Source organism: Eurosta solidaginis, chromosome 2 (genome assembly GCF_040869045.1).
Source record: "Eurosta solidaginis isolate ZX-2024a chromosome 2, ASM4086904v1, whole genome shotgun sequence".
Lineage (NCBI taxonomy): Eukaryota > Metazoa > Arthropoda > Insecta > Diptera > Tephritidae > Eurosta > Eurosta solidaginis.
Genome location: NC_090320.1, coordinates 288,692,556 through 288,703,998, shown reverse-complemented (window position 1 = coordinate 288,703,998; position 11,443 = coordinate 288,692,556). Strand labels below are relative to the sequence as shown.

At 33.7% G+C, this 11,443-nt stretch overlaps 1 long non-coding RNA gene across 1 annotated transcript; it reads left to right on the top strand.

The window, feature by feature from the left end:
• The first annotated feature begins 8,510 nt into the window (after positions 1–8,510).
• Positions 8,511–9,309, top strand: LOC137242846 (uncharacterized). Its single transcript, XR_010950387.1, has 3 exons — positions 8,511–8,634; positions 8,804–9,027; positions 9,082–9,309. It is a non-coding gene; the product is annotated as an uncharacterized lncRNA (long non-coding RNA).
• Positions 9,310–11,443: the final 2,134 nt, after the last annotated feature.

Genomic DNA, 11,443 nt, shown 5'->3' with positions numbered 1-11,443 from the left:
ACTGCTGTAGTTGCAAAAACAAAAAGTCATCATCCGATGACGACATATTCACGTCCGAACGCTACGGTTTCTCAATGCAAATGTTGATTGATGGCTTTTTATTTGATAGTCGCGGGGCAAGCGTCAAATACCCGACACGCACACATACAAAACTTCAGTCAATCTGGTTGTAAATCGCGGAAGGCTTTATGAAAATCAAAAATTTTTGATTTTTTCATTTGACGCTTGCTTATTTGATAGTCGCGGGGTGTGATTGACAAAACAGCAGTGTTGTGTTTAGTTTGTGTCGACATTCAAAATGAAAAAGTGCGCGGAAGAACAGCAATTCATATTAAAATTTATTGAAAATTATCAATGTTTACCAATTTTTATGGAATGTAAAGCTTTTATTATTATTTAATAAAATTTTTATTTTTTAATAAAACTGCTATAGTTGCAAGTAAAAAAAATCATCATCCGATGACGACATATTCACGTCCGAATGCTACGGTTTCTCAGTGTAAATGTTGATTGATGGCATTTTATTTGATAGCGCGGGGCAAGCGTCAAATACCCGACACGCACACATACAAAAATTCAGTCTATCTCGTTGTAAATCGCAGGAGGCCTTAAAGCTCGTCGATGAACGGCAGCGTAAGCTTCAGATCAGACGATATCTGCAACACAACTATCATTCGTGAAACAGGCTGTAAGTCACATTCATGTTTGTCTAAAATTTCAAAATGTGAAATCGTAACTTCCCGTGCACCTAGAGCCTTGAAACTTGAACATGCTAGGATAAGGTGTTGTAAAAAAACTATAATACCTACCTAGATTATTGAAATTAACGATAAATACGTATTGGTGTGCTGCATCTAAAGCCTGCGAAACTTCAGTGTTTGCTATAATGAACATAGTTTAATAAGTCAGATGAAATTTATTCAGAAAATTTGTTAATTTTTTTTATAAACAAAAATTTACCCAACAAAATCAAGAGAAATTGTGGCACCAATACGAAATAGTGCAAGTGTGAAAATATTTCTAATCTCGATAATGTGTAACAATAAATACTATCGAAGATGCTATCGATGTTATTCCAGCACTATTGTTCAATTTACTTTCCCAAATGCTGATGGCAGTGCTACATAAATGCATATGTAGATAAGTATGTATGTTTACATTAGGATGCTTCTTAGGCTGGTTTTATTCTGTCACGGTAAAGCGTCAAAATAGTTTGCGTATATCAGGTCTTATACCTTTGAGAGTTTCGAAATACAACGCTATATGCATTCAAATATAACAATTTTTCTGCAATTTTTGAGGTATTCTCTTTCAATTCAAAATGATTGCAAATTTTTAAGCTAACGCGTACTCGGCCGAAACCTGCAGGTTTCGCTTGCGTTATTTTTTTTTAAATCGTTCATATTTATCTATTTAATCGCATATTTATCTATCTAGCAGAAATTCTTAGCTTCTCTAAAAAAATATGTCATATTTTAGGTCCTCAGAGATGCATCGCTAGTGTATTTGCACTATGTTAAACGATGGTAACATATCATTTGGCACTTGCTTTCACCTTCCTGTTTGACATAAAGTAAAAAACGTATAGTCCGAACGTAAATGATAGAGAATACCATTGCTAGACGAAATCGTTTGGAGGCGAATCGTTCGTCTGAGCTATCGTTCGCAATACAGAATTAAGCCCTTAATTCATTCTAAAAATTCAATATTAAAAAAAATTTCCGATTGAAAATTTTTTCAAAAACTCATAGTTTGCTAATATAAAAAGATTTTGTTTGTTAACTTTAAGAAAACCAGTTTTTTTTTGTGTTTATTGTTATTCGGACAAAGAACAAAACAATTTAATCGTCACTCAAATAAAATTTCCTTAATTAAACAAAATTAACTGTGTAAGTTAATAACCGATAAAAAATCATTCATCTTTTATTCGTTACTCCAATAGAGTTTGCCCAGCTCTGGGCGTAAGTACCCAACAAACATTTATGCTAAAAAACGATTAGAAGACGAATCGAATTCTAATGTATTTCTCTAAGGTAGAAGGTTAGGGAACGATTTCCGAAACTGTCGCGCATTCTCGACAAAAAGGGGACTTCGTTCTCGATATCGAGAAAAGGGTTAGAATTCTAATCGAATTCTAACGTCTATTTCTAATGAGCTTCTAATGAGAATTTTGAAGTGATGCGCAATTAAGTTCAATTATTTAAAATCAGTGGAATTTTCATTGTTTCATTATATCAAATACTTTTATTTGATTATAAGCTTATGTATTAAGAATGAACATATTTCAAAAACTTTGTCTATTATACTAAATTGAAACCGTACTTAAAGATTGAGCTCAGCGTTGGTTTGAAGTACGGATGAGGAAGCGTTTTCTTCATGCCATTCAAATAGCACTACAATAATCTGCTCGCTTTCCTTTTTTAACTTTTTTTTTTTATTAATTTTTACTTAAGCGCCAAGTACACGACACGAACATTTCCGCGAACATTCCGCAATCTTGTTCGCAGCTTTGGCCATACACAAGCGTAAAAAAAGAGAGAAGATCGCAAAAAAAGAATTTGGTACAAAGAATGGTTTAAAAAACGAGCAGTTCTTGGATTCACGCCGGTATTGCGCCCGCAAACTACTTATTTTTTTTATAACTGTATCCTTTGTGGCATCAGGATCTACTTCTTTTAATTTTTCGATTAAAGTCGCATACTCATAATTCTTTTTAATTCTATTTCAATAATCTTTGCTTTTTACTTGGCACAATGATGGCAAAGATTTATACATTTCAATAAATTCACTCAGAAATTTTTTATTGTCCATTTTACTTTTCCGCGCACGTCTGTTCCGTTCAGAAATTACTACGATTATGAGCTATTTCGCCATACACGCACGAACAGTTCGCGCAAATGTTCGCCAAAAATTAAAATATTTTGATTTTTGGCGAACATTTGCGCGAACTGGCAAACACCACCATACACGACAGAAAAGGTCGCAGAAACATGACATAACGGGAATGCTCGCGGAAATGTTCGTGTCGTGTATTTGGCGCTTTACTAGTATTTATTATAAAAAAAAAAATTATATCGCAACTTATAATATTTCCACACAACTTTTCACTATTTTTATTTTGTTTGTATAACACTAAGCATGAGTGATCATGTCGTGCAAATAATCGATAACTGTGACAATGATCATAACATCGCATTTCTACTGTTATTGGAATCGTTTCACAGTCGAATTCTAACCTAGTTCTCTAACCTGGGTGTCAATTCCGTAACTGTGAAAAACTGAAAAATGTACACTCATTGAAAACTCATTTGCACAGACAATTTACACTTTAAATTTTCATGCGATTCTGTATATTATTGTGTACATTGTTTTGCTGAATGAGCGCTGAATGTAAAAGTCTTATGTCAGTGAGAAAATATTCATCAAACGCCATGAAAACAAAAAAGTCATTCTGCAACAGTGCGTATGAGTTTTGAATATCAGAATAGTATACACTGGCTGCCAAGAAAACTCACGAAGTTTTTATCAGTGAGTTTTTTGTTCACAGTTTTGCTTTACGGAATCAGAATTTCAAAGTTTACACAATTTCTTGTGTACACTTTAAAACTCACAGTTAGCGAATAGGGCCCCAGGTTTTCGAATCGAAAAGCATTAGAGAACTACATTAGAATTCTAATGTAAAATTACAATATTTCTCTAACGTTAGAAACTGCTGGGTAATGAAATATACAAATTTTAATGAAGTTAGTATAAAATAGTACAAATTTTATTGGCAATTTCCCAAGATCTGAAAATTGAGAACAAAGCGACACCCTAATGAGTGTTTGTATATTTAGTTTGGTACCACTCTGCTCCAAAATACCGCGCACAAAATGGCTAGTTTTTCCATGACTGAAATACCTATTCCTTATTCATGTATACAATATACAACACGTCTTTGTTGAATAGAGATGACAGCATGTGCTTATTGGCGCTGTTTGGTATGCGCTGTTCGCAAAAGTGTTGCATGCATTGCTACTACACCAACTACACTGCTTCAGCAAGGCTGGGTGCCTGCTATTTGGGATTCAGAATTCAAAATGTTTCGATATTCTTTTGAAACTTGTTGTGTTGCTTGTGCACAGGGCGGCAACCAAATCGAAAGAAATGATGTTGCGATGGGGAATGTCGACGTAACAGTAATTTCCGGTAGTGTGAAAGTAGAAAAGTAAAATGATATAAAAAAAGACCTTGTACCATTGGCTCAGGCGATATATACACTGTAGTATGCATAGTACCTCATTTTTAAATACAAAATAGTCTATAATAATATTACTACACATCACTCGTGTTCCGGTTCGAATTTAATCGTTGCAATCAGGGATGCACCTTAACGTTAAGCTAATCGTTTATCAAAAAATTTCCACCGTTTCCGTTGAAACACTTCGAAATATTATCGATAAAGAAATTATCAAGATAAATTGTCTCTCGTTTTTAACCGAAACGAAAAGCTTTCGTTAGCGTTAAAAACGTTAACAGAAACGTGATACTTTATGTTTGAATTGTGCTGGCAATGCTATAGCCATGGTGAAGCCGTAAGGTGGCAACAACGAGCGCACATACACACACAAACTCTATGTAATTTGTTTGTGTAATTCGTTGGTGGTAATGTCAAAAATACTCTGAGAAATGTTCGTACTGTCAAAATTCATGAGAAAAGTTGCAATCAGCTTGGATAATGCTTTCACCTTTAATGACTCCGCCATCAATCAGCTTTGCCAGCATAGTTTGAAATTAATAATCAACATAAACGATTTGATTTCGTTTTGATATGGCAGAAAACGAAACGAAATCATTTCGTTAATTTGACGATCTTAACGTTAATAAACGAAACGAAATGACTTCGTTTCGTTTATTAACGTTGATTATCGTAACGAAATGATATCGGTTCGTTGGTTAAGCATGCCTGGTTGCAATACGAAAACACTTGGTCGAGTGCGAAAACAATTGGAACCCATGCTATGGAAGGAACTCCAATCAGCAGTGTCGGTCGGTGTGTTTCATTCACTCATTGTGACTGTTCCATATTAGCCGCAACTTTTTCGGCAAAGATTTTCTTGCGAACCCAGCTCGTTTACCAGGCACTCAGCGCATTTCGCCAGCATTCATCCGATTATTTTATGGTGTTCCATTGTATTGTGGTGAACACTTGCATGCAGTGTTGCCAGGTTAGCCTTTTCGAGGCTAGATTTAGCCTTTTGTTTTTGCCTTTAGCCTCGAAATTTTGGGTTTAGCTTCGTGACTTTTCTAGCCTTTTTTACTCCGAATGTATTTTTAATAATTTCTAAAATAAAATAATTTCAATAGTTCCTGTGAACACCTAATACCTAATAATATGAGTTCTCTACAAAAGATTAATTCTTTTTCTGCTGAAAATTCGTTGAAAGTTTCAAAGCCAGATGTATTTTCTTACTTTGAAAAAGAGAAGTGTAGTTATTCTTCAAGTCAAATAGCATTAATAAGGCTGCAGTGGCGAAAACTTATAACTATACAATGGAAAAATGTACACTCCACCATGGAATTTGGTCGGAAGTCCGAGAACATAAAAATGAATTAAACGAACCTCCTTTTTTAGAACTTGTCGAATTCATATTTAGTTTTTTAGTATTACCACTGAGTAACGCGGAGGTTGAAAGAATTTTTAGTGGCATGAAAATTCTGAAAACTAAATTAAGGAACAAACTAAAAATTAAAATGTTTAATGAGCTGCTTAATATTAGATGCTCGTTAAAACGCTTATCTAAATGTTGTAATGATTTTGAAATTACCGATGATCTCATATCTATGGTAAATAGCCAAACTTTATACGCAGACCTAAGCTCTTCTGATTCTTCAGACGGGGAATATTTTATATAAATAATTAGTTTGTAATATTTTTTTTTGTATATACACATATGCAATCATTTAAAGTAATTCCATGTACTAGTTAAGGAAAATGTGCCTGATATGTTTTGAAACAAGAAGTTATGTTTATAAGTTTTTATTTTCAAATGTGTAAACTAAAATATAAAAAAAAATTTTTATGAATTAACCAAAAAAATTGCTGGCCTTTTTTTAGCTGCTTTTTTTTCTAAATTTAGCTTTTTCTAACCTTTTGCCAATCTAGCTTCTTTTTTTTCATCACCTGGCAACACTGCTTGCATGCCGTTGCTCAGCCATTGTTACCATATTATGCGATGCTTATTTTCCGTGTGCCAAATATTGGTGTTTGGGATGTTGCGTGTTGCGGTATAGGATGTAAATAGATATTTTTAAGAAATTATGGCCCGTAATCATAGTCGAAATAAAATAGAGTTTTATTGGTTAAACATGGTTCTAAATTAAATATCATTTTAAGTCTGTTATAGTCCACTTAAACACTATTTTATCTCCAAAAAAAGTATTTTAAATTTAAAATGACACGAGCCCGATTTTAACTTTTTAAAATAGGTTTTAAGTTGGTGGTCTGCTGTCAAAAGTTGCGAGAAATTAAACAATTTGCTGTCTAAACGCGATGAACTTAAATGGAAGTGAAAAAAGGCTTATTATACCTAGAATGCATATTAATATGTTTGTGACGAAAATTACACGATCTTAAAATGTGCGATGGTTACTTGGATCCACATAATTATGCTAAATCTTTAATTAAGACTATTTCGCATTTAAAGATATTTGTGAGTTTTGATATTTTAGTATCTTTTGAGAAAAAATTACCTACATATGTATATTGATTTTGGCATTAAATTTAAAAATAAATATTCGGTGGAAAGAACTATTTACCACAGGCGTTGATTTTTAATACATTTCAAAAAATTTCGGGAGATGTGTGAAATGACGTGTTTTAATTTCGGAAGCAATAATCCGCAGGCGGCAAAGTAATACTTTTACTCTGTCAAGATATTTTTGCAAAAAAAAAGTTTAAGACTTTCATGTGGTTGATGTAATTTTGGTGATATTGTTGTACACAGAAAAGAATTAACTAAAAAGGTGTTTGAATGAAAGATGATGCTCCTGCCAAGAAAGTGTATCTATCGGAACCCGCCTATGGAAGCAGAGGTAGAGGGCGGCCCCAACTCCTTTGGAAGGACCAGGTGGAAAACGATTTAAACTCCCTTGGTGTGACCAATTGTCGCCGGTTGGCGGAGCGACTGGCGCGCCTTGTTGGACGGCCATAACCGTTTAGACGGTTAAGCGCCAATTAAGTAAGTAAAAAGGCGTTTTGCGCTGGTACAATTTTCACCAGTTTCGCAGCCGTTTGAGGGTACTTTTTCGATTTTTTTGTGAATATCTATTAATAAAAGAACAATTTCTTATTTTCGGCTTCGAATTATTGAATTACATAACAGTATTCTTGAATTAAATTTTGCTGACATTTCCTCTTGTGTCTTCAATTCCTCTTAAAAGAAATCGTGAAATAAAACACGGAATACAACAAGAATTAGCAACAAAAATTTTAAGAATTGCTTGGTATGGGCGCTGCTGAACTGCTTCCCCTCTTTGACACCCACTTAGTCTATGTCATGATCGACTTGAGTTCAATGATTTTCTAATGTGGAAGGGACTTACATTTTGCAGGTCCATGTACAATGGCTCAACATTCTAGGTCACTTCTTTCCTATGGAAAACTATACTAAACTCTTTTTATTTATGCTGACTTTGCGAAGACAAACCTAAATTTGATTTAACCTGATTATCATTGAATGTCCTGCATACTTATTAGTATCGAGGTTAGACCTATCGCTATTCGGTTTCGGGTCTATTAAGTTAAACGTCTTTAACGGTTAACATATAAGGTTTGCATTATTTTGGCCGTCACATCTTTCTTAATGCAAACAACTTTTCTTTACAACATTACAAACTATATAGACTATTCCACATGAATACGAGTGTATGAGTGGATAGCCTTGTTGCTTCCCTTGCTTTAAAGAGCTCAAATCCGCTTTAAATACTTATTCGTTTATGTTGCGAGATTTAAATAATTTTTTAAGAACGAAATTAAGTAAATTTTCTTTAAATAAGTATGTTCATGTTCAATTAAAAGATTGTGCACTCAATTTTAAATTGACGGCTGATAAAAAACATTGCATTTTTACAAAACACGTTTGCTAATAACTTTTACATAGAATTGCATGATAATTATGCGCCACCGGATTATGATCAAAACGCGTTTTCAGGTACTCCTTTGACAATTTTTGTCCTATTGTAAGAGATTTTGTCAAGTAAAAAATTACCATTTTTTATACGTGGAGTCAAGTAATCACGGTTGTAAGGAAGAGGGTGAACTTTTAAAATTTCTAAAAAATGTCTTCATAGCGCCAATCAATCACCCCTATTCTGCATTTCGATTACGTTTCCGTTCTACGCTCCGCTTTAATCGAAGTTGGGTATTCTGCATTACGACGGAATTGTAACGAGAAGAGGAAGAGCAAATGATTTTGCGAAATCAGCTGTTTGTACGGAATGTGTGAACATTGGAACAAAATAAATTAAAGAAAATTTGTAAAAAACAATGATAAACGTTTATATTTTATTATCAACGCCATTTTGTACAAAAAAAAGGCAATAGAATATATTGTCGCAGTGTTATATTTTTTTAAGTGAAGTGCTTTCATAATTGTAAGTGTGTTTTTGTCGTTCTTTTGGCCAATTCCCTTCCGTGGCCACCAAGTTTTGTTAAAATGGATTCCTGCACGAATATAGTTGACATTTCTTGAATTTTATGGATGCTAATTTCATTGCACTGGCCTAAAATACTTTATAAAGATTTATTTATTCTTTCCGCAAGGATTGTTTACGTTTTCGCTTCACCTTCCTCTACTCCGGCAGCTTGCTTTGGCATATAACTGGACCCAACCAAAAGACACAAATTATAGCTGTCTATTATAATGGAATCAATAGCCGCGGCATTATTTGTGGAGTTGGAAAGCAACGCATACGAAATGGCCAGGCGAGAATGGAAAGGCAAATATTGCGAGATTTGTGTAATCCATTTGAGATGAGTGACGAATTGTAAGAAATTGAACTTAAAAGTGGTAAAGTTTAATGACTTATTTTCTTATTTAGGTCCAAAAAAACTTTCGATTTAATAAGGATGCTTTCAAGTATGTGTTAGATACTTTTCGGGGCAAATACGTCCAAGGACTTCGACATCGTCATGTTTTTTTTGACCTGGAAACATATAAAAAACAATCACCATCAAGCCTTCTACGTTTCTTAAAAGTTTTACTTACATTTTTGTTAAACTTCTGTTATGAATTAATAAAAAAATAAAAATAAAATATTTTTCCGCTAACTAATTTGCAACTTAGAAAAACGGAACTACGATCGAAATGCAGAATACACAAAATCGATTCGAAGTTGGATGGAAAGAGATTGGAACACAGAATACCAAAATTGCCAAATCGAAAAAATCCAATCCAAGTCGAAATGCAGAATGGGGCTGAATACCTTTTTTTTATGCGGTTACCCTGTCCATGCTTATTTTAGCTGAAAACTGTTAATATGTCTATGACAGACCAAAATTTTAAATCCCATTTTTAATTTAGGCAAGATTTTATTTAAAGAGTATATTAGTCAGCGACTATGATTACGGGCCTGTTTATTTATTTTATTTGAATTGGATTTCTCTTGACGGAACGATACAAGGTGGCAGCATGGGACAGCTGATTACAATATTTTTTTATAATTTATTAAATTTTGATGAGCTCGAGGCAGTTTAAAAAATTGAAACACAGTTTAAATGTTTATATTTCAATTTTATTTTACCGACTATTCAATTGTTTCCTGAGGATGATCTCAGAAAGAGATCGAAATATCGACCAAATAAAATTGAAATATAAACATTTAAACTGTGTTTCAATTTTTTAAACTGCCTCGAGTTCATCAAAATTTAATAAATTATAATATTTGAAGGCAAATAAAAATATTTTTAAAATATTTTTTATTTGATTTGATACATCAACTTCCGGTGCAGTACGATTTTGACATTAGTCCATCGAATTGACAAAAGCAAAGTACATGGAATTTTTATTTATGTTTGTAGGTATGCCACCTTGTATCGTTCCGCCATGGGATTTCTGAAACTGGGATGAGACGTTTGAGAGTTCGGTGGTCGGTAGTTTACTTCAATTTACCTAAACTTAAGAATGCGTGCAACGAGGAGTGCTGTAGTAGTAAAACAAAAACAATGCCAAAGACCATTTTGCAATACAGAATATTGGAGTGATTTATTCAACAGTTTAGTGATTCGAACGTTAGTAGAAGGTTGCAAATAAGCGAAATTTCCGAAAATTCGTTACAATATATTGTAACGAATTTGCTGCAAATCCTCTTATTTGCAATCCTCTGCTAAGTTCGAATCACTAAACTGTTGAATAAATAACTCCAATTTGTAATAATGCAAAATGGCCTTTATTAAAGTACTTCACAATAACAAACTGTGCAACGAATAGATTGCTTAATAACCACACTGATTGATAGCTCAATGAAACTCTACTATTCAAAATAACACTGCTATTGCTCGCTAGATATCGTCTTAATCAAACTGCTTGACAACTCAAATCAAACTGAATTCCTTCTTACTCGCCTGCCACGCTTTTATAGTTTACGCTGCATACTTCTAGGCTCTTCGATTTCCAGAACGTACTAGTTAATTTCGGCTACAAAATCGCCAGCCACAACTACGTGCACAAATTATTGCTCTCTCTTGTGACAACTCAGATAAGATATATGGATGTGTTTGTGCATTGCCGCTCCCCTGCTCGTATACGTACATATGTGTAGACGCAATTATTTATTCGTTTATGTAGATACAGAATGATTGAATTATTGTAATTATCATTACAAACTATATAGACTATTCCACATGAATACGAGTGTATGAGTGGATAGCCTTGTTGCTTCCCTTGCTTTAAAGAGCTCAAATCCGCTTTAAATACTTATTCGTTTATGTTGCGAGATTTAAATAATTTTTTAAGAACGAAATTAAGTAAATTTTCTTTAAATAAGTATGTTCATGTTCAATTAAAAGATTGTGCACTCAATTTTAAATTGACGGCTGATAAAAAACATTGCATTTTTACAAAACACGTTTGCTAATAACTTTTACATAGAATTGCATGATAATTATGCGCCACCGGATTATGATCAAAACGCGTTTTCAGGTACTCCTTTGACAATTTTTGTCCTATTGTAAGAGATTTTGTCAAGTAAAAAATTACCATTTTTTATACGTGGAGTCAAGTAATCACGGTTGTAAGGAAGAGGGTGAACTTTTAAAATTTCTAAAAAATGTCTTCATAGCGCCAATCAATCACCCCTATTCTGCATTTCGATTACGTTCCCGTTCTACGCTCCGCTTTAATCGAAGTTGGGTATTCTGCATTACGACGGAATTGTAACGAGAAGAGGAAGAGCAAATGATTTT